This window comes from Cervus elaphus, chromosome 11 (genome assembly GCF_910594005.1).
Source record: "Cervus elaphus chromosome 11, mCerEla1.1, whole genome shotgun sequence".
Taxonomy (NCBI): Eukaryota; Metazoa; Chordata; class Mammalia; order Artiodactyla; family Cervidae; genus Cervus; species Cervus elaphus.
Window position 1 is genome coordinate 93532838 of NC_057825.1, and position 23302 is coordinate 93556139.

General features: G+C 47.5%; 1 protein-coding gene and 1 non-coding gene across 2 annotated transcripts in view; one reads left to right on the forward strand and one right to left on the reverse strand.

Annotated features, from left to right (window-relative positions):
• GPR45 (G protein-coupled receptor 45) overlaps positions 1-23302 on the reverse strand; it is a 41476-nt gene that overhangs the window by 15545 nt on the left and 2629 nt on the right. The gene's annotated exons all lie outside the window — the stretch shown is intronic.
• On the forward strand, positions 15481-15572 carry LOC122704143. Its single transcript, XR_006343765.1, has one exon. It is a non-coding gene; the product is annotated as a small nucleolar RNA SNORD116 (small nucleolar RNA).

The window sequence follows — 23302 nt, forward strand, 5'->3', positions numbered from 1 at the left end:
TTCTCTAGTTGCCTCCAGACCCAGTTGCCCACTGCCCCCGGCCCTTTGCACAAGCTCTTCTTTTTGCTTGCCCCACCCTGGACTTGCACGTCTAATTCTCACTCCTCAAATCTCAGCTGAAATGTCCTTCCCTTGTGGAAGCCTTCCTTGGCCCCCAGGCGGGGTGGGTCCCCCACCCCCGTCACCTTCCCTTCCCCACTGTTGTCCACATCACAGTGCAGAGCAGTGATTTGTGTCTGCTTTCCCGCTGTTGACTCCACTAGGACAGGATTATGTGTGTCTTTCCCCTCTGTGATGCCCTGGTGGCTCAGAGGGTAAAGAGTCTGCCTGCAATGATGGAGGCCTGGGTTCAATCCCTGGGTTGGGAAGATTCCCCAGGAGAAGGAAATGGCAACCTACTCCAGTATTCTTGCCTGGAGAATCCCACAGACAGAGGAACCTGGTGGGCTACAGTCCATGGGGTCACAGAGTCAGACGTGACTGAGTGGCTTTCACTTTCACTTCTCCTTCTCTGTTCCTGGCACGTAGTACATGGAGCGGGTACTCAGTGACCACGTGCTGAATGAACAGACACTTGAGCCTGTTCATTAATTCAAGCCTTACGTGTTGCCTGAGCCCCTCTGCTGCGCTGGCCCTGTGGACACACAGAAACACACAAGGCAGCATCACTGCCCGGAATTCAGAGGTAACATCTTCTAGACCTCTGCATCAGGACCACTGCTCCCCAGGGAAGAGCAAGTTCAGGAGCACAGCTTCCTCTGGGTGATGCTAGGTGCTTAAGGAAAACTCTTTCGGACCCAAAATAAATCAAACAAACCTCCTCCAGCCCAAATGTGGGACTCGAGCATTGATATCCAGCATGGAAATCTTATATTTCATAAGACATTGTTATATGAAAATTATGCTTACATGTCATATAAAATTTCATGAAATAGATATGAAGTCCTCGGTTTGCTCAGAATTTTAATATTCTGGGGCAACAACAGGGTGCCTTGAGGACCTTACAAGCCTGACATTGTGTTCAAAAATAGCTCAACGAAAGCATTTAGTTCTTATGCTGGATTCCTGAGTTCTAGTTGTACTTTATGGGAAGGGTCGAAGTCTCAGACAGGTTGGGGTAACAGGAGATGTTGGCTCTGGAGTCCAGGACTGGCTCATGGCACCAGGGTTCCCCAGAGGACCTCAGATCAGTTTGGGGTCCCTCCTTATTCCTGAGTCTGCAGAACAATAGTCTCCCTTGAGTTCAAAGTCTCCTCTGTTCTGTCATCTCTTGCATCTCTCAAAGGCAGAGCAAGTAAGGGAATACCATTAGCCTTCTCAAACCTTGTTCATTCTCTTCCCCACGAAACAAGAGCCCTCAGCAAGTGCCCCCACCGCCCACTGACTGCATGAGCCAAACACCCTTGGGGTCAGGCTGGACACTGTCCTTCCCGACAGTTCATCACCAGTGCCTGCTGCTTTTATTCTTGTCTCTTGCACCATCCTTCTCTCTCTAGACCAGCCGTCCCCAACCTTTCTGACACCAGGGACTGGTTTCCTGGAAAACAACTTTTCCATGGACCAGGGCGGGGTGAGGGCAGTGTGGATGGCAGCGGGGGGATGGCTCGGGGATGATTCAAGCACATTGCATTTATTGTGCTCTTTGCTGTTGTTATTTAATCACTCAGTCGTGTCCGACTCTTTGTGACCCCCATGGACTGTAGCCCACCAGGCGTCTCTGTCCATGGGATTTCCCAGAGGAGACTACTGGAATTGGGTACTTTATTTCTAATCTAATGCCACTGCTGATGTGACAGGAGGTACTGGTCCATGGCTTGGAGGTTGGGGACCCTGCTCTATACCACAACCCCAGCATGAGTTTTGACCTGAATTAACACATAAAGGCCCTGAGAAGTCCTGCAAGAAAGAAAGCTTTGGCACAGTTAACCCAGCCTTTCCAAATCCTATGTGGTCCTGGAATACTCAGACCCTCCACCACATCTCCCAAGACTATGCCTCATGGGATACTCTTTGGGAAACACCTCTGACCTCCTTGGGGGGTCCCCAGCATGTCCACTCTGTCCTCATTGCAAGCTGCTTCCTGGGTTTAGCCGATACCAGCTTCCTTCTCTAAAACCCCGGGCACCTCCATCAGTCCCAGCGATGACCTGGGGGCACCTCTCCCCATCAGGAGAGGGTCCTCACAGTCAGATGCTAAAGCAGGAGCCAGAGCATAGGTACCAAAGGCCAGTGAGGAGACATCACTTCAGTCTCTCAGTTCTCCTGGTTTTCCAACCATTCGTTTAAGAAAAAGCTCTAGGACTGAGTAACTTCCCTAAAGTAACACTTACCAGCTGGCTGACCACAGAATCACCAGCCTCATTCACTAAGCAGGATTCTACACTTGGAGTTGGAAATACTGAGTTCGGCCTACTTTTTATATACATATTTTTTAAAAAACTTTCCTCAAGGAATGACACCATGAATGGAAAGAACCCTAAAAATATAAATTCTCTACAATTGAGCAAATTCAGGGACAATGAAAAGTCTAATAATAAACTTGAGACAGACTAAACACCACATAATTAGCACACTTGAACTGAAGGCAGAAGAAAAACATGTAATTAAATCTGAATCTTTTAGGAGGAAATAAAAATGGTCCAATAATACTAAATCAACCAGAATGAGAAAAGTTATAAAAAGCAACCTCCAACTGATTTCCCCAAGAAGAAGATGATATAGGACCAAACAGCAAAGGCTGGAAGAAGGGGAGAAATTCTCTACGGATACAGAAAAGTGAGATGAGATGGTTGGGTAGCATTACCGAATCAATGGACATGAGTTTGAGCGAACTCTGGGAGTTGCTGATGGACAGGGAAGCCTGGCGTGAAGCAGTCCATGGATTGTAGAGAGTTGGACATGACTCAAGTGACTGAACAACACAGAAGAGTGAAGCTGATGTAATTTCCAAGAGCAAATGATTGCTTTTCCAGAAGCACCCCGAAGGCTGAGTTCGCTTACAGTTGGTGAGAACAAAAACCAGAAGTTTACAAAATTCAGTTCACAGGTGAGTATTCATGATGCAAAAACCTGTGGTTCCTGGAACAGCCTAGAGCATTTCCACCCCCGGGCCTTTGCACTGTGGTTCCCTGCCTCAAGACGTCTCCAAATGACGCCAGGGCTCCCTTCTCGTTCTCAGCTCTGCTCAGACACCCTGGCTGACAAAGAATCCCCAGGCGCTCTCTGGGCTTCTACTGGGCTTTATTTTTCTTCAGACAAAGCATAACCTGACTCAGCATTGTACCATGTGTTCGTGCTCCGAACAGTCGTGTCCGACTCTTTGAGACCTCACTGACTGCAGCCCGCCAGGCTCCTCTGTCCATGGGATTCTCTAGGCAAGAATACTGGTGTGGGTTGCCATTTCCTTCTCCAGGGGATCTTCCCAACCCATGGACTGATCACGCCAAAGGCGTGAATAGATGCATCTGGGGAGTTTGTTGACTCAGCTAAAGGAAAGCACATCTTCACCCTCGACGTCGCTGTTATAGATGTTATTGAGTGGTGCTGGTAACTACAGCTGCCCTCAGCCCATTCCTGGCGCTGAGTGGTCCTGGCATTGAGTTTGTTTCTCATGAGCACCTTTGTGGGGACGTTCAGGTCTCTGGGGAGAAGGGATGCTTAGGGAGCAGCCACTGAGGAGCAGACTCAGGACTGCCCAAGCTGGCAGGGGAGCCAAGGGAGCTGGCTTGCAGCCCACACACACAGGAGGCTCTGGGGGAACCAGCCGATCTGGGATGGACAGGACCATTCCGAGCACGTTGGCTTCTCTCCAGTTTCTGTGCAGAAAAGAGTCCAATTACTTGCTTCTTCCTCTCTCTGCTAAGAGAAGCCACAGAGGGGGGACAGCTGGCTTTCCAGGTACCCTCCAGATGCCCGCAGACATGGTGACAGCCAGCCCCGGGCCCGGGAGAACCACCTAGGGAGTTTGAGCGGTCAGATGCTCAGGCCCCACCCCCTCGCATTCTGTTTGCACTGGTCCGGGGCTGTGTCCTGGTATCTGCAATTTTTTTTTTTTTAATTATTGATTGACTGATTGATTTTCTTTTTGGCTGTGCTGAGTCTGTCTCTAATTGCAGAGAGTAGGGGGCTACTCTCTAGGTGTGGCGCATGGGCTCTAGGAAGCGTGGGCAGTAACTGTGGCTCCCAGGCTCCAGAGCACAGGCTCAGTAGCTGTGTACACTGGCCTAGATGCTCTGTGGCATGTGGGATCTTCCTGAATCAGGGATCGAACGCACGGTTCCTGCATTGGCAGGCAGATTATTTACCACTGAGCCACCGGCGAAGCCCAAGGCACTTGCGTTCTTAAAAAGTACAACAACTGTTTGCACCGTGCAGGGGGTTGAGAGCCGCTGGGCCCCAGAAGAGGTGCAAGGGGTGGAGGATGGGGCAAGGGTGGGGGGAGAGAGGGGCCTCACTTTCTAAATAAATAGAAGATGATAGCAAACCATTTTTCCTTTTGTTTCACGCTCTGATATGGCTCCACAACACTGATGATTCTGTCTTTATTTAAACATTTTGCTATTTTGCTCATCATGGGTTTCTTTGCATTCATTTTTATTTTTAAAAAATCACATTGAAATATGATGTTTATTGGGCTTCCCTGGTGGCTCAGATAGTAAAAAATCTGCTTGTAATGTGGGAGATGCTGGTTCAATCCCTGCGTTGGGAAGATCCCCTGGAGGAGGGCATGGCAACCCACTCCAGTATTCTTGCCTGGAGAATCCCATGGACAGAAGAGCCTGGCAGGCTACAGTTCATAGGGCTGCACAAGAGTTGGACACCACTTAACGACTTAGCATGCATGCATAAGATAGAAAATGTTCCCATTATTTTACTGTATCGCATGTCCAAGTCTTTAATCTTCATATAGCCCTACGCGGAAGATACTATCTCCATTTACAGATGAGGAAACTGAGGCTCAGAGAAATTAGGCTCCTCATCCCAAAGCACACACATCATAAATGTCAGAAGCAGGGTTGCCAAGCTCCACACCCTGTGTTTGCTCCCCACAGCAGGCTGCCTTGGGCAGTGCCGCTGCCTGCAGCCTATAATGTTTTAAAAATATTTTCATTCCTCCAGCTTCTGTTGTCCATTTATATCTCTTCTCTTCAAAAGAATCTCATGCAGTGCACACCTTTACTTTCCCTGTCTCACCTGCACTGCTCCGCCCACTTGCCCAGGTTCTGGCATCTACACTAGGCTGTGATGGAGAGACATCTCGGCTGGAAAATCTGGAACAGCAGCTGAAGCCTCTGGGATTAGACAGTAGAGATGGGCAGTGGCCTTCTGTCAGCAGCCAGGCTCTGGCTGGATGGACCTCAATGGATGCTTCACCTCGGGGCAGCTGGTCACCACAGGTTTCCATGGAGACCCTCCTTCTCCCCATCTCACTCACCAGACCCTCTGCATAGATGGGGACCACTGTTCTGAGGACCCCAGGCTCGCCCACAACAGGCCCCCAGCAAGATGCCCCTTGCGTGGGGTGGGGATAAAATGGGGGCCAGCCCCACATTTTTTTTTCATTTATTTTTATTAGGTGGAGGCTAATTACTTTAAAATATTGTAGTGGTTTTTGCCATACATTGACATGAATCAGCCATGGATTTACATATGTTCCCCATCCTGAACCCCACCTCCCACCTCCCTCCCCATCCCATCCCTCTGGGTCTTCCCAGTGCACCAGCCCCGAGCACTTGTCTCATGCATCCAACCTGGACTGGCAACCTGTTTCACACTTGATAATATACATGTTTCGATGCTGTTCTCTCAGATCATCCCACCCTCGCCTTCTCCCATAGAGTCCAAAAGTCTGTTCTATACATCTGTGTCTCTTTTTCTGTCTTGCATATAGGGTTATCGTTACCATCTTTCTAAATTCCATATATATGCGTTAGTATACTGTATTGGTGTTTATCTTTCTGGCTTACTTCACTCTGTCTAATGGGCTCCAGTTTCATCCACCTCATTAGAACTGATTCACATGTGTTCTTTTTAATGGCTGAGTAATATTCCATTGTGTATATGTACCACAGCTTTCTTATCCATTCGTCTGCTGATGGGCATCTAGGTTGCTTCCATGTCCTGGCTATTATAAACAGTGCTGTGATGAACACTGGGGTGCACGTGTCTCTTTCAGTTCTGGTTTCCTCCGTGTGTATGCCCAGGAGTGGGATTGCTGCCAGTCCCACATTTTTTTAAAGATCTTTATTTCTGGCTGTGCTGGCTCTTCACTGCTGCGGGGGCTACTCTCCAGCTGTGCGCGGACTTCTCACTGCAGTGATTTCTCTTGCCGCAGAGCACAAGCTCTAGATACTACCCGTGTCTTCTGTATTGTAAGGTGAATTCTTAACCACTGGATCACCAGGGAAGCCCCGGCCCCACATTTTGTCCAGGGAATTTCCCAGAAGTGGTTTGTAAAGCAGATTATCCTAAAGCTAGTCTTCTTTTCCGTAGAAATAAAGCTGTTGTTATTGTGGTGATCCCAGCCAGAGCTGTCTCAAGAAGCCATGGGTGTGACCATGTCACCAACGTGGGAGCTGAACGCCTGCCCCTCTCCCCCAGCACTGGGCATCTCTCCTCTTCTCCTGCCAACAGAACTTGGGTCTGGTCCAGGTAACTGGGCATCCATGCAGGTGGGTGGGGTCTGGTTAGAGATGTGTGGGGACCTGCGGTCGGGGTGGAATGTCCTGCCAGGACCCCCTGACTGGTTGCAGAAGAGCCACTGTGAAGGTTTGGGGTGCCAGGACCACTCACTTCCAATCTCACAACCCATCCCCAAAGTTCTGTGCTTCAGCCACCTCCACCACACCCTAGAGGCCTCCAGGGACGCACTGTCTGAACGGACCCCTCCTTCTGGCTCCCTGGGTGCTCTCAATCCCGTCCTACAGGGCGGGACTCCAATAAACTAGTTCTTGCTAGAGTGGTGGGGACTTCCTGAGTTACCATGCGTGAGTGCTAAATCTCTTCAGTCATGTCCGATTCTTTGAGAACCTAGAAACCTTTGCCCGCCAGGCTCCTCTGTCCATGGCATTCTCAGGCAAGAATACCCTCCTCCAGGGGATCTTCCCAACCTAGGGATTGAACCTGCGGCTCCTGCATTACAGGCAAATTCTTTACCACTGAGCCACCAGGAAAGCTCTCCTGAGTTACCACCAATAATTTTAGCAAGTATAAAGCCCAGAATAAAAGAAATAACTTTCTGAAAGATGCAAGTGCAAAAGCAGAAATGCTATTTGGGAAGTCCCTCTGCTGCCTGAAATGAATTTCCAATTAATGTAAAAGTTTTGCATGCACTTTGGAGGCAGAAAAAAAAGGCAGATAAAAAGAAGCTGACTAGGAAAGGATGTCTTTCCACCATCATATATTGTAGAAAATAAACATTACTATCAAGAGTCTGGGAAACCCAAGTACTGTTTTATTATACCTTGCAGCCTGTAATTTAATTCTCTTTGCATATCATCTTTCACCTCTGGGGGCTGTAAATATTTGCCAATATATTTATATTTATTCAGTTGCCATAATAAAGAACAAAGATTTTACTCTTTTTTTTTTTCAGCCAAGCAGGGGGAGGTGGTCTGAGAGGGCAGAAAATGGGGTGCAGGAGAGGAGTGGGGGATCTGCCACCTGGGGAGTGTCTAAGCGCTTGTCAGGGGCTGGAAGGATGGGGGTGGTGTCAAGGTGGGGGGTTACTGGTGCAACCCCCAGGCATTTCCTATGTCTCCAGCCACACTACAGGGTCACCCTCTCTGCTCCCTGAGGTTGAGTGTGGCAAATGGCCCTCCTTGGCCAGTAAGCGTGAGGGGTGCCCTCCGACTGATGCTGAATAGCAGGTGAGCCCCTGACTCCCTCCCCACTCCAAGCCCTTGATGCTGGAGCCTTCCCTGCATGAAGGCGACAAAGAGGAGAGCCCAGCCACCCTCGGCAGTCACGCAGCACAAAGGACAAGCAGTGACCGCATGACCTCGTCCTCCTGACAAGGACTCGGGGTTCAGGTCACATCTCTGCCACTCCCTGGGGGTTTGGACAAGCGAGTTGCCTTCATTGAGTACAACACACATATTAATGCTTCCATCAACCTACAGAAAGTACTTCTGAGGCTTAAGTGAAGAACACAGCACCGGGCCGCAGAGTGGCCAGCTCAGCGCCAGCCCATCTAGGTGCTCAGTGAAGCTCAGTCTCTGATCTTCGGGTTCCCTCCAAGGCTTCGGTTTCCTGTCATGAAATGAGGCTGTGAGGTTGGAGGGGACAGTCCTTGAGGGCCCTGCCTGCCTTGTCTATGATCCACTTGCAGCCGTTTACGCTGTCACGTTGCAGAGTCTGAGCCTGGAGCGTTTGCCTCTGTCTCAACAGTGAAGGATGACTGAAGGCAGGCGCGGACTACCCAGCTGTGCCTTCTTCCTTCCTGGAAGAGACGAACGATCGTTCCCTGCCCTGAGGATCATTTATGATGCTCACAGAGCCCTGGGCGCTACCCTGCCGTAAGTCAGTGGCGGGAGTCGCTGGATGTGACGTGAGATTCGGGCGTGTGCCTGGGAGGGGCCAGGAGACCCTGGGGAGAGCCACACGCCTCCCCCCAGCTTCTGATCAGCTGTTCCAGACTCTGGTTGTTTATTTTTCACTTGCTTATGTGATTAGATCTGCTTGGCTGACAGTCTTTCAAGGCTCCATTCTCAGGAAAACCGTTTTGCCATTTATTAAGCCCAAGTGGACCGTGGCAGGGTGGACTGCAGGGAGCCAGATCAAGGCTTACCATCCCCAGCCCCTCAGCCCTCACCTTCAGAGTCTCTGTTACATTTTCCTCTCCATCAGGTGACCTTTCAGGGCAACCCAAATATTTGCAGACACCTCCTCCCCCAGCAAATTTTCCTTCCCAACCAGATTCCTGCAAACAACAAGTAATCACAGCACAGCACCTACTGTATGCGGGGCCCTGTGCTGGGTGCTGGGATGCAGCTAGGGGCCTGCCTCATGGAGTCCAGTGGGAAACAGACTTAATGGAACCACCAGGCGACTCATGGAAAATGGCAGGGCTGGATGGAGCTGAGGAAGTGATGTCCACGTTGCCGAGACCACGGCTATGCTGGAGGTGGGGTGGGGGGCCCCCTTCCACATGCATGCTCCCCAAGGGGGCCTCCTGCCTCCACCTCTCCCCTGCCCAGCTGAAACACCCCACCTTGCTGCAAGGACTCCCCACTCGTCTCCAGCCCCTTGTCTGAGCTTTTGGCTGTATTTCTAGCCACCAGTCATACAGCTTAGTATTAGCTATTATAGTAATAAAATAAAAAAAAAAAAACCAGCATTTATTATGTGTGTGTTTGACAACATGCATGCCATCCTTCTTTTGTTGTTGTTTAGTCACGAAGTTGTGTCTGACTCTGTGACCCCATGGACTGTACCTACCAGGCTCCTCTGTCCATGGGATTCTCCAGGCAAGAATACTGGAGTGGGTTGCCATTTCCTTCTCCAGGGGATTTTCCTGACCCAGGGCTCAAACCCATGTCTCCTGCAGCCCCTGCATTGACAGTCGGATTCTTTATCACTGAGCCACCAGGAAACCCATATGGTCCTTCTCAGGAGTCCTTTATTCTTATTTTGGGGGGTAGTGGCGTGCGGAGGTGGCATACACTTGATCAAGGTCACACGGCTTAGAAGCTTCGGGACCCAGATTTGAACTCTGAGCTCTGACGCCAAGCCTGAGCCTTCTCCACCATCCACTCCACCCACTGCCAGTCGGGGGACCCTCGGCACCTCGTACTTAAACATCTAAAACCAAGCCCCCGCCCCTCTCCACCCAGCCCCTTATCCACTCACCCTGTGAGAGGTCTGTCCCTCCTCCTGCCTTGTCTAGAAATGGCCTCGTCACTCTCAAGCTCTTAGATGGTCACCTGAGTCATCCATGACTCTCCCCTCTGCCTCTTTCCTCCCATCCAATCAGCTTCTGAGTCCGTAAGACAGCTTATGGCTCCGTCCTCTGCCAAGTCTTCTGGGTCAGTATAACAGCTCCTAAATGATCCCATTTCAGCATCACCTCTCTCCAGCTGACCCCCAAGATAACATGTGATGCTTGTTCCCCTAAACCCTGGGTCTTTTGGTTCCTCCCTTGATCAAATACCTGATGGCTTCCTAACGAAACTCATGACTCCTAAGTCCGGCATCCACCCAAGACCTCACTTCTGGTTTGCATGTATGTCCCCTGAAATTCGCCCATGACACCTGAAGCTCAACACACCTCACCTCCGAATGGGAGAAATTATTTGCAAGTGACATGACAGACAAAGGGTTAATATCCAAACTATATAAGCAACACATAAAACTCAATATAAAAAAAAAAAAACCCAATCAAAAGATGGGCAGAAGATCTGAATAGACATTTCTCCAAAGAAGGCATAAAGGTGAACAATGGGAACGTGAAAGGATGCTGAACAGCGCTAATTATTAGAGAGGATGCAAAGCAGACACAGCGCTGCCCCCAGGCCCCTGCCTCTGCAGCCCTGACTGGGTGCAAACACCCTCAGACCTACCCGAAGAGCTCTCTGCCCACCTGCTGTCTCTGTGAGCCGCTGTCTCCGCTGGGCTCTGTGTGCCTCTCCCTGACCTGTCCCCACGTCGCTCCCCAATATCCTCTCCCCCAGGACGTCCCAACGTCCCTCCAAACGGTTCTGAGTCATCTGGGATCTTCCCAGATCAGGGAGTGAACCTGTGTCTCCTGCATTGGCAGGCGGATTCTTTCCCACTGAGCCACCAGGGAAGCCCTTGTATGTTTTTTAAAAGTGAGAACAGACCATGGAAATGTCTCTGCTGGGAATCTGCTTTCCCAAAGTGAAGACTAGAAACGTCCCCTCCTGCCTGAAGCCCCGGCTGGCGCTGGGCCTTGCGGCATGCCCACCCTCCTGGACTGGTCAGGGCCTCCACTCTGTTCTGTTCGCAGAAGACAGCTCTGAGGCATCCACCAGAGGCCAGAGGCATCCACCCTCCGGAGACTGAACTGAAACTATCTCTGGAGACAGATTCCTCCACAGGGAATAAAAATGGAAATGTTTGTGATAAAAAGAAATAGGGGAGAGCCTTGTGTCTCTTTGGGGAACAGGATTCCAATTATCTCCACTTGCCTTCAGACTCCACAGTATAGTCTGTTTACAGTTTCTTAGAAACCCTTTAACTCTACAAAGTTCTTCCCAAATATGCTGCCGTGTCTCTCTGCTCTTTCATGAAGGTAAAAATAGGACCTTGAGGAGGGCATGACACCCACTTCCTGCCCCAGTGACATGAAAGGGACTTGAGACAGAGGAAAGTATACTGAATTATATAAGGCAAAAAAATGTTCTCTGCTGGATGTGGGTCAGTGGTCAGCAGTGATGCCGAGGGTTCTCTTGATTGGCAGCTGGGCGCCAGAATGCAGCGTAGAACGACACCCTTGGAGCCCATCCTTGGGGCGCACAGTAAAGCAGGGGCTCACACACTGACCACTGCAGCCCCAACAGCTCCCCCAGACCAACCAAATATCGAGGGACAAGTTGGAATCAGTCGTGGCAGAAAAAGCAAACGGCAAATCAGGTCAAGTTTCCAGGGACAAGCTCAGTTTTTAAACCTTCACTACCACCAGCTCCTTTCTCAAGCCAGACACGAATGTTTGATGAAAGAACGAGTGGATAAAAGAGATGATATCTTGTTAGAAAAAAATACCATTTTCTCATCCTCAGGGTCTTGGTCATCTGATCTACCACTAGACTACGATTTTTACTACTTAAAAAAAAAAAAAAACTTTTTATTTTGCATTGGGGTAGAGCCAGTTAACAATGCTGTGATAGTTTCTGGTGGACAGCAAAGCGACTCAGCCATGCATATACGTGTATCCTTTCTCCCCCAAGCCCCCTCCCATCCAGGTTGCCACGTGACATTGGGCAGAGTTCCCTGTGCAGTGCAGCAGGTCCTTGTTCGTGATCCATTTTAAATACAGCAGTGTGTACATGTCCATCCCAAACTCCGTAACTATCCCTTCCCCACACCCTTCTCCCCTGGTAATCGTAAGATTGTTCTCTAAGAGTCTACCACTTTTTAAATTAGTAATCACCTAACAAGTAACTCCATCCTCAATGGCTGTACTCACAACAAAAGCCTCAAATAGTAGAAGGGAGAGGAGCGGGGAGAGGAGGGGACGGGTTATTTATTGAGGAAGTGCCTTAAAAATGCCGTTTTTTTCATCTTATACCAGCTCTGTAAGGCATTTTTCATCACATCCCTCTTTTACAGAGGAGCAACAGAAGCTACAACTGGTTCCATAACATGTACAAGATCATATGGAGAGCAGGGAGTGACCCCACATATGCACGTCCAGGTCTGTCTGAGTCCTGCTCCTTCTGGAATGACACGACTTTCCAAACTTACTCCAGACAGACAGGAAACACTGATTTTGGGAGTTTCGCTGCTAAAATCAAATAATGATTCATAATGACAGTCTTTTCCCAGTTTCACCAAAATTAATTGAATTTTCTTAATTTCATGTTTTTTCTCCTTATTTTTTTCCTAAGGCTTTGGTGCCTGCTACCCCTTATTGGATAGTGACATCAGCAGTCCTAAAAGGGATGAAAAATTAGGAAAGGATCCTTAACAACAATTCATGCTTCATTTGGGAGATTTTCTTTTATCACGGAAGGTAGGCTCCCAATTGTGACTTCAGATTGAATGTGCGTTCCAGGTGCCTTGGGCACCAGCAGGAGAGTTACACGCACAGAGCTCATTTAAAAAGGTGTCTGGACAGGATGTCCTGAGGAGGGCCGTGCATCTGAAGGAGAACACAGGATGCACCCAGCTCCACATCAGCAAGGACACACCAGGGGCGACGAAAGCAATTTCCTGTTCAGAAGCAGCTGGTCTCATTCCTTCTAGCGAGCAGTCTGTCTGCTCTAGCTTCTATCAGGAATACAAACAGTCTTTGGTCACTCAATGAACCCATTTGCCACAGAAGACACGTCCTCTTCATTAGAGAAGGGGGAGGATTAGACCCTGACCTTAGCGCTGTAGAGCTGTATTGTGATGCTCCAAACAATTACATAAAAGTCAGACTCCACCGAGAGGCAACCTCCCAGGACAATAAGGAAAGGAAAGAAAGAGCTTCTGAAAGCAGCCAGGTCTGAGGCTCTGCCGCCCTGCTGAGAGGCCAACTTCCTCCTTCCAGGAGCCGTTTATTCAGGCACCCCTTCATTTACTCATCCGACCCTGTGCTGAGCAGCTATTTGGGAAGCCCCAGCATGCACAGGAGCCCCCTGCCATCCGTCTGGTGGGAGACGCGGGCAGGGGAGAGAATTCATACAACACTGCGCCCCGCAGGCTCTGCTGGGTGGGGAAGGGGGCCCGACGGGGGCCGCGGAGGAGTGCGGATGTCAAGCGGAAAAGACGGTATATTCCCACACGACCTCTCCCCCACAAGGAAACTTCAGACAACAACGACAAAAGGAAAATTAGACGGGACGTTCAAATTTACAACTTTTGTGCATCAAAAGATACTAACGACAGAATGAAAAGGCCATCGATGGGAAATATTTATAAAAGCAAACACCCAGCAAGGAATTAATATCTAGAATAGATGAAGAACCCCTACAACTCAACAGGAAAAACAAACAGCCTGATTCCAACACGGACGAAGGAGCTGAAAGGGCATTTCTCTGAAGGAAATTCACCTATTTTCATAGTGTTTAGCTTTCCTTTTTTGTTCTGTTGTTTTCTGGTTTTGATATCAGAGAAATCATGCCTTCATAAAAAGGCCTGAGAAGAGTTCTCTCTGCTTCTTTTTCTGGAAGATATTAGGTAGATCCACTATTCTCTAAATGCTTGGTATAATTCTCCGGTGAAGCTGTCTGGTCTGGAGATTTTAAATTAGGAATTTAATTCCCTTAACAGTTGTAGGACTGTTAAAATTATCTATTTCATATTGAGGCAGTTGTGGTAGGTTGCAATCTTTAAGAAATTGGTCTATTTCATCCAACTTGTCAGATTTATGTGTAAAGAGTTGCTTGTACTAGTCTCTTACTGCTTTCTTTGATGCCTGAAGGATTTTTTTTTCTCTTGTATGGCATTTTATTATTTTTTTTTCATTTATTTTTATTAGTTGGAGGCTAATTACTTTACAATATTGTAGTGGTTTTTGCCATACATTGACATGAATCAGCCACAGATTTACATGTGTTCCCCATCCTGAACTCCCCTCCCACCTCCCTCCCCATCCCATCCCTCTGGGGATGCACCAGCCCTGAGCACTTGTCTCATGCATCCAAGCTGGAGGATTTATAGTGCTATTTCATTTCTGGTATTAGAATTGGCATGTTCTCTCTTTTTCTCTTTGTCAGTCTTGCTAGAGATTTGTCAGTAACTTTATCTTTTCAAATGGCCAGCTTTTTGTTCAATTGTTTCATTGATTTTCTATTTTCAAATTCACAAATTTCTTTCTTTCTTTTTCTTTCTTCCTTTCTTGAAGTATAGTTGATAAATAATATTATATAAGTTTCAGGTGTACAACATAGTGATTCACAATTTTTAAAGGCTATTCTTCATTTATAGTTATTATAAAGTATTGCCTATAGTCCCTGGGTTTTACAATATATCCCTGTGGCTTTTTAAATTTTATATATTACAATTTTTTATTATATACATAATAGTTTATTTTATAGATAATAGATTTTATTTTACACCTCTTAATCCCCTTAAGTTCATAAATTTCTGATTGAATATCATTTTCTTCCTTCTATTTGCTTTGGGTTTATTTTGCTGTTTTTTAAGTTTCTTGAGATGGAGGCTTAGATTATTGGTTTGAGACTTTGCCTCTTTTCTAAGTATTTAATGATGTAAATTTCCCTCTCAGCATTGAATTAGTTGCATCCCACAAATTTTGATATATTTTATTTTCATTTTGATTAAGTGTGTCTTTACATTTCCCTTGAGACTTACTCTTTGACTTGTGAATTATTTAGAAGTGTGTTATTTAGTTTTGAGATGTTTAGACCTTCCTGTTTTCTTTCTGTTACTGATTTCTAGTTTGAATAATAGTGGTCATTATTTCCTTGAGAACTTTTTCAGTCCTGACCTTCTTCTCTTCTCCTTCTAGAGCTCCAGTGACATGAATGTTAGGTCTTTTTTAATAGTCCCATAGGCCTGTAAGTCTTTCTTCCTTCCTTCTTTCTGTCTCTTTCCTTTTGTCTATTTTTTTCTTATTTGCTTTAGGTAAATTTTGGTTATCTTCCAGTTCACCAATTTTCTTCCTCTGTCTCCTCCATTCTGCCGTTAACTTCATCCATTGAGATTTTTCTTTTATTTATTGTGCTTTTCAGTTCTAAATCTTCTTCATATTTTCTATTTCTTCACTGAGATTTTTTTAGTTTTTCATTTGAGCAAAGTGTACCATAACTACTCAGAGCACTTTTATGATGACTTGTTTAAAATCCTTGTTGGGGATCGATGACGACACCCTCTCATGCATTCCTTGGAAATCTGAACAAAATGAGTGAGAACTCACTACCGTCTCCTCATCGAAACTGAGGTCCAGCACATTAAAAAAAAAAAATCCTTGTTGGGTAATTCTAACACATGTATTATGTTGGTGTCAGCATCTGTTGCATGAGGTTTTTCATTCAAGTTGAAATTTTCCTGATTCTTTGTATGACGAGTGATTTGAGGTTGAAGCCTAGATGTGTTGGGTGTCATGCTGTGGGACTCTGGGATGCCAGAGATGAAATAACACCCAGGGAACTCATGGCGGTGTTATCCTCCGTGTCCTAAGGTCCCTGGTGGGTCTACCTCCTTGTCACTTTTCAGAGTCTTCTTATGCTTATTTTATACAAAATGCCCAGAGATGTTTAGCTCTACCTAGTAGGAAGAATAAGAACAATTACTTGTACATCATCTTCCTAGAAGCAGAAATCTGTATATATATATACATATTTTTTGATGAACCATCTTTCTTCTCTTTCAGGAATCATGTCCTTCTTCCCCCTCCACTTCCAATATCAGGACATGTGAAGATGCTACCTCCTTAATAAGCCCTGAGTTAAGAGTATGCTGTTACCATATTCTGTGCCTTGGTCCTGTTTGCCCACTCACTATCTCTTGCCTGCATTATTTAAATGGCTCCCAAATTAGTCTCCAAGCTGACAGCCTCTTCTTCTCTTCCTGGCTCCTCTGTTCTGCAGATTGTGGGCAGAGACATCAATCTCTAGCCTTCCTTTCTGTTCCTCCATAACTGTTGGCAGCTCATCTCTGGCTTCATCCTAAAACTCAACCTCCTTCACCTTCCAAGCCAGCAAGACAATGGCTCCACCTCGCATCCACAGCCTTCTCTTCATCTGCTCTCCCATGTGGTCTGATGCTGCTGACAACATGCGTCACCTCTGGATTCCAGACACGTGCTGTGCAGTTGGTTCTGGGCCTTCACGCATGCCTTGCCTCCTCTCAGAACGCCCCCCTCTCCTTGCCCACTGTCTCAAGGAAACCTTCCTCGATCACCCAAGGCAGAACCGATGGCTTCTCCACACTGACACTCATACATAGCCTTTTACTCACATCTCTCTCTGAGCACATTTTCAATCCATTTCACAGACATATGACAGAATGTGTACTCCTTGCAGGGTCTCTTCAGGCCTTGGCTCAGTGGTCCAGGGAGGGGAGCAGGCCCATCAGTGGATGGGAGACCAGAGCTGGCTTCATCCGGAAGCAGGGGGTATGCAGAGAAGCATCTGCTACTTCTGGAAAGTGTACCTTTATCAGGAGATTCTGCTCTGTGCCTGGCTGCTCTGATGGTCCAGGAAGATTCTTTAGAGATGAGTTCACCACACTTGTCTTGAGGTCAGTTGTGCAGATCGTTTGAAGCAAGGTTCCCCGCCCTTCGTTAGATCCACCTGTCATGACCGTGATGTGGACAATTCATCCTTTGGGGTGCAGCTGCTTTCTCTGTAAGGAGGGTGTTGGCAGCATGAGGAGTAAGGGAAGGGAGAAGTCGGTGGGGTTAAGTCTTAGCTCTGCCACTTACAAGTTGTATGAACTCTGGACAAGTTATTGAACTTCTCTTTGTATCTCAGATTCCTCATCTGAAAAATGGGGATAAGTATAAAACCTCCAGAGAATCACATTCAGATGCTTAGAACCACTCACAGCACTGCATAAAAGTTAGTGGTTAGCATTTTCAATGATTTCCACCAAAGTGCCCTAAACAGAAGAATATGAGTAAGGATCTGGGGAGAGACCCCAAATTAGCCTCTATCTGCTTGACATTTCTTTTAAGCATTCTGTGTGCGTGCATGCTCAAACACTTCAGTCGTGTTCAACTCTTTGTGACCCCATGGACTGTAGCCTGCCAGGCTACTCTGTCCATGGGATCCTCCAGGCAAGAATACTGGAGTGGGTTGCCATGCCCTCCTCCAGGGGATCTTCTCAAACCAGGAAATGAAACCATGTCTCCTGAGTCTCCTGCATTGCAGGTGGATTCTTTACCCACTGAGCCACCTGCAAAGCCCTTAAGCATTCTATCTCATGTTAAATATTTATGCAAGTTTTGCATTCTACTCCATTATAAGGTTGAGTTTTTTTTGACACATTTTTTTTACTGAGGGATTTTTGCAGAAACTAACGCCTGCGGCTAGCGATTTATTATGGAAGTGAACATTGAAACACTCTGGTCAATAACGTTCGGGTAACAAAAGATGTATTAATATGTCTCTAGTTAATAAGACCCTGATGCTGGGAAAGATGGAAGGCAAAAGGAGAAAGGGGCAGCAGAGGTTGAGATGGTTAAATGGCATCACTGACTCAATGGACATTCATTTGAGCAGACTCTGGGAGACAGGGAGAACAGAGGAGCCCGGCGTGCTGCAGTCCATGGGGTCACAAAGAGTTGGACGTGACTTAGCGACTGAACAACATTTCTTCTGCAAATGTATTTAAGAAAAAAGTACACTCTAGGTAGATGCCTCCATGTTGCCCCTCGACATGGGCTTGAGTGAGGGGCACAGCCAGGGGACCTTGAGCCAAGGATACAGAGGGTGACTGCCCAGGTGGGCACCGGGAGGTGCGTTTCCCTGGTGAGAGCCGTGCAGGGCCACCCAATTCCCTGCCCTCCCTCAACTGGGAGCCACAACCTCAGTCCAGCTTTTCTCATTCCAAGAGCTGGCCTCTTCTTGGACGCCTGGGATCTAGAGAATGTGAGCATGGAAATAAAAATCTTGGCTTGGATTTCCTGAACTATGATCATCAATAAAATAGGGCAAAAGAGAGCTATAATCTAATGTACTACATTACTGTAACTAGAGCTTCACGCATGGAGCTCTTGCCCGCCCTCCCTGCAAAATAACGAAACAGTTTGAGCATAAATAGTAGCGACTTTATTCTCCATCATGGGGTGCTCTGTGATTGGGTAATTATGGTAACAGCATCCAGTACGCGGGTGTCAAGTTCAGAATGTAAGACAAAAAAGATGGGAAAAGGCACATGAAGGAAGAGAAACAGAATCGCAGCATCTCAGGGTTGGGAAGAACCATGGCAATTGTGTACCTTCCTTCCCGCTAACAAAAGAGGAAATGGAGGCTCAAGATGGTGGGGGTCGGGTGGGTGGGGGCAAGTGACCTGCAAATGTCAGACACTTAGATGGAGGTGGAAAAAATGTGAAGGTGTTAATCACTCAGTCGTGTCTGACTCTTTCTTGACTCCCTGAACTGAAGCCCACCAGGCTCCGCTGTCCATGGAATTCTCCAGGCAAGAATACTGGAGTGGATAGCCATTCCTGTCTCCAGGGGATCTTCCCTGACCCACAGATCGAACCCGGGTCTCCTACATTGCAGGTGGATTCTTTCCTGTCTGAGCCGCCAGGGATGGACAGAGGTGGAGTCAGAACGAAAACCCAGGTCCATCTCTCCTGTTCAAACTCTTTTCTACCCCGATGTCCCTGGAAAACTGCAAAAGGTAGAATATTCTAGAAAACTTTCCGCAAGGCAACTAGTCTTTGTTACTGAAACCTGTGGAGGTATAGAACACAGCGCTTCCGTGACTTGAGCTGTTGCCTGCGGCCCAAAGTCACGGGCACTGAATGTCAACAGTCATTAGCAGTAAACGTGTGAAACATTTTCTGTTTTGTCCATTTGGTTCCTCTGACCCAGCAGACGGGAGAAATGAGCAAGTGCACAAACTAATACTTTGTTCAGCTTCTGGTTAAGGAGGCTGATTGTTTACTTGCAGTGAGATTTTATTTCTGTTATTACACTGAGAGCAACTACCACCCTGGTCAGGCGGCAGCCGTCAAATCAAGGCATGACCCTCTGCCAGCAAAAAGATTATGACTTGATGAGGGCTCGGGTGATGGTGAGCAGTTTTTAGCAATGAAGTGTTTTCAATTAAGGTGTACACATTGTCTTCCTAGACATAACGCCAATGCACACTGAACAGACAACAGTGTAGCGTCAATGCATCAATAACCTTTAAATTTTTTATTTATTTGGCTGTGCTGGGTCTGTTGCAGCATGCAGGATGTAGTTTTCTGGTCAGGGATCAAACCCGGCCACCTGCATTGGGAAAGCCAAATCTTAGCCACTGGACCACCAGGGAAGTCCCCCCCAGTAACTTTTATATGCGCTGGGAGACCAAAAGGTCTGTGTGACTGGCTTTACTGCAGCATTCGCTTTACTTGGGGGTGAGGGTCTGGGTCCAAGTCCACAGCATCCTGGACCTTGCCTGGGGGTCTGCCTTAGTCTCTTCTCACTTGGACATCAACCACAGATTTCCCCTTATCACAGCAAACCAGAGTAATATGCTCTAGTTCTTCCCATCAAGTGAAATCAAACACTTGGGGATCTGACAGCAAAAGTCAGGGGAAGACCTGGTTCCCAGCAGCCCTCCTCCTCATTAGCACACCAGAAGTACAACAATTACGGTTATGCTGCTGGCCCACTTTAAATGAAAAGCACACATATCCAATTACCTCACATGACGACAAGTTCAAATAATTAGAAATACACCCCAGTGTCTTGGAACTTTCTGGAGGAAACAACTTTAGGTGTCTAGGTGCTTTCTCAGGCTGCCATTCAGAGCTGAGATCCACCCATCTTCACTCTGCCTCTCGGCTTTCGTTCCTCCATTTCAGAGCCGAGGGCAGAGAATCAATTATCAGTGATGTAGGCGGACGTACGTATATATGGAAGTGTTTCAAAGTAGATAAAAACAAAACTCCCAAAGTCATATGGAACGGGGTGAAACAAAACATGAATCTGTGATCAACTACTATATAGGAGGGAAAAAAACTCATACGCGCAAAATAAAATAAAACGTTGGAAATTTCCCAATAAAAAACTCTGAACACTTATGTTAAAATTTTTAAAAATTTGCCTAACCAGGCTGTAACACCAATGAAATTACTCTTACCAAGTCTCCCAGGCACCTGTGACTGACTTTCTTGTTAGTTAATACAGTAGAGCAGTGCTTCTCAAACTCTGGGGGGTGGGGGGGCATGTGAATCACCTGGAAGTCTGGGTAACATTCAGGGGTTCAGTTTCAGATTCAGGTGGTCCTGGGAGAGCGCTGATTAATACAGCCACTAAGAAGAACATATGGAGGTTCCTTACAAAACTAGGAATAAAACTACAATATGACCCAGCAATCCCACTCCTGGACATACACCCTGAGAAAATCATAATTCAAAAAGACACATGCACCCCAAATGTTCATAGCAGCATTATTTAAAAGAGCCAGGACATGGAAGCAACCTAGATGTCCATAGACAGATGAATGGATAAAGAAGATGTAATACGTACATACAACGGAAATATACAGCCATAAAAAGGGATGAAACTGAGTCATTTGCAGTGATGTGGAGGAACCCAGAGTCTGTCATACAAAGTGTACCTCAGTAAGAAAGAGAAAAACAAACATCGTATATTAATATATACAAATGAAATCTAGAAAAATGGTACTGATGAACCTATTTGCAGGGAAGGAACAGAGGAACAGATGTAGAGAACAGAGTTATGGACACAGAGGGGTCGAACGAGAGAGCAGCGCTGAGATATATACACGCCCACGTGTAACACAGACAGCTCGTGGGAAGCTGCTGCATTGCCCAGGGCGCTCAGCTCGGCGCTCTGTGATGACCCAGAGGGGTGGATGGAGGTGGGGAGGAGGCTCGGTGCTCTGTGATGACCCAGGGGGTGGATGGAGGTGGGGGGAGGCTTGGTGCTCTGTGATGACCCAGGGGGTGGATGGAGGTGGGGGGAGGCTCGGTGTTCTGTGATGACCCAGGGGGTGGATGGAGGTGGGGGGAGGCTCGGTGCTCTGTGATGACCCAGGGGGTGGATGGAGGTGGGGGGAGGCTCGGTGCTCTGTGATGACCCAGGGGTGGATGGAGGTGGGGGAGGCTCGGTGCTCTGTGATGACCCAGAGCAGTGGATGGAGGTGGGGGGAGGCTCAAGGGGGAGTGGATATATGTATACATATCGCTGATTCACTTTGCCGTATGGCAGAAACACACAGCATTGTAGAGCAATTATACTCCAAAATTACATTTAAAAAAGAACTTGCAGTTTCTAAATTTCTGGTGTCAGCTGCTACTGCTGATCCTCATCTTTTTTCTCCTAATATTTACTTATTTTATTTGGCAGCACCGGGTCTTAGTTGCGGCGTGTGGAATCTAGTTCCCTGACCAGGGACGGAACCCAGACCCCTGCATTGGGAGCTCAGAGCTTCAGCCACCCGATCACCAGGGAAGTCCCTCTAGACCTCACCTTACATAACTCAGCTGCAGGTGGCACTGGGGGCCTCTCCCTGGACCTCGGAACACCACACCTTTCTTGCTTTCTCCGCCATCTCCCCTTTTTAGTTTCCCGGTGTCCCTTGAGACTTTACCCTTGGCTTCTACTCTTTCACTAGAATCTTACCAAACAAATCCATTCTCTCTGAAGCCTTTGTCACCACCTACACCCAGAAGCCCCTAGACTGTAGTTCTGGTCTGATATATGTGAGACTCACAAGGTCATGGTTCAACCTTGCATTGTGGTTCATTCACAGCTGCATCGAGGTGACCCCAGAATGCCTGACACATAGCACACGCTCCATAAACATCTCTTACAACTTCCTGGGAGACATTTCTACCTACATATCCCACAGGCTAACTGGCAACTGAGATCAGGTGTATTCACAGAGTCATATATCACAAAAGGATATTACATAAATTAGATTCTCCCCCCACCAATATCTCCAATGGCTCCATCATCCACCGGTTTTGTGAGATCTAAGAAACCAAAGGGGCATCCTTGAATCCTCACAGGTCAAATACCAAGTCGTGTTGATTTTACCTGCTAAGTTTCTTTCTTTGTTAAATATTTATTTATTTTGTTATCTTTTTATGTGGGTCTTAGTGGCAGTGCACGGACTCTCCAGCTGTGGTGCATGGGTTCAGTAGTTGTGGCTCCTGGGTTTAGTCGCTCTGCGGCATGTGGGATCTTAGTTTCCTGATCAAGGATCAAGCCCTTGGTCTTTGCGTTGCGAGGCGGATTCTTAACCACTGAACCATCAGAGAAGTTCCCTATGTCTCTTTCAGTCCTTGATTCCCATAGCCACTGCCTGGCTAGGCCACCTTGATGTCTCCCTGGGATGCCACGGCAGTCACCCGGTCCCCACCCCTTCTGTAATCTCCCCACCACACAGCAGCCAGCTGACAATCAGATCTCATCCTCCATGCGTGTCCAGGCCTCCTCCCTGCCAGAAGAACACCACCATCCCCGCCCCGGCCTGAGTCTCCTGGTGGCCCCGCTGACCCCCTGGCTGTCTGCACACTCCTCCCCAAGACTGTGCTCCAATCAGCCTCGATGTGTTTTTGTTCCTCAGATCCTCCACGCTCTCTTCTTTCTGAACCATGATGCATGACATTCCTGCCACTCGGAACAGACTTTCCTTTTCCTCTGACTACGCTTTACTGATGACCTTCTGCTCATGTTTCAGTTCTCAACTTGAAGATTCACATCCTCCAAGAAGCCTTCCCTTTCCCCCTCAGAAAAAAAAACCCAAAAAACTAGGATATGGCCTGGAACGTTCTATATCTGCACACAGTGTCACCCCCGCTTGTCTAATTATCTGGTTTATCTGCCTGTCCAGGGGGAGCTCCTGTGCATACAGTGCTGGGCCCAGGGCTGGGACTCAGTCATACATTTCTAAAAAAAATAATTATTTGTTTAGATTTTTGGCTGTGCTGGGGCTTTGTCGCTGCACGCGTTTTCTCTAGTTGCGGCGACTGGGAGCGACT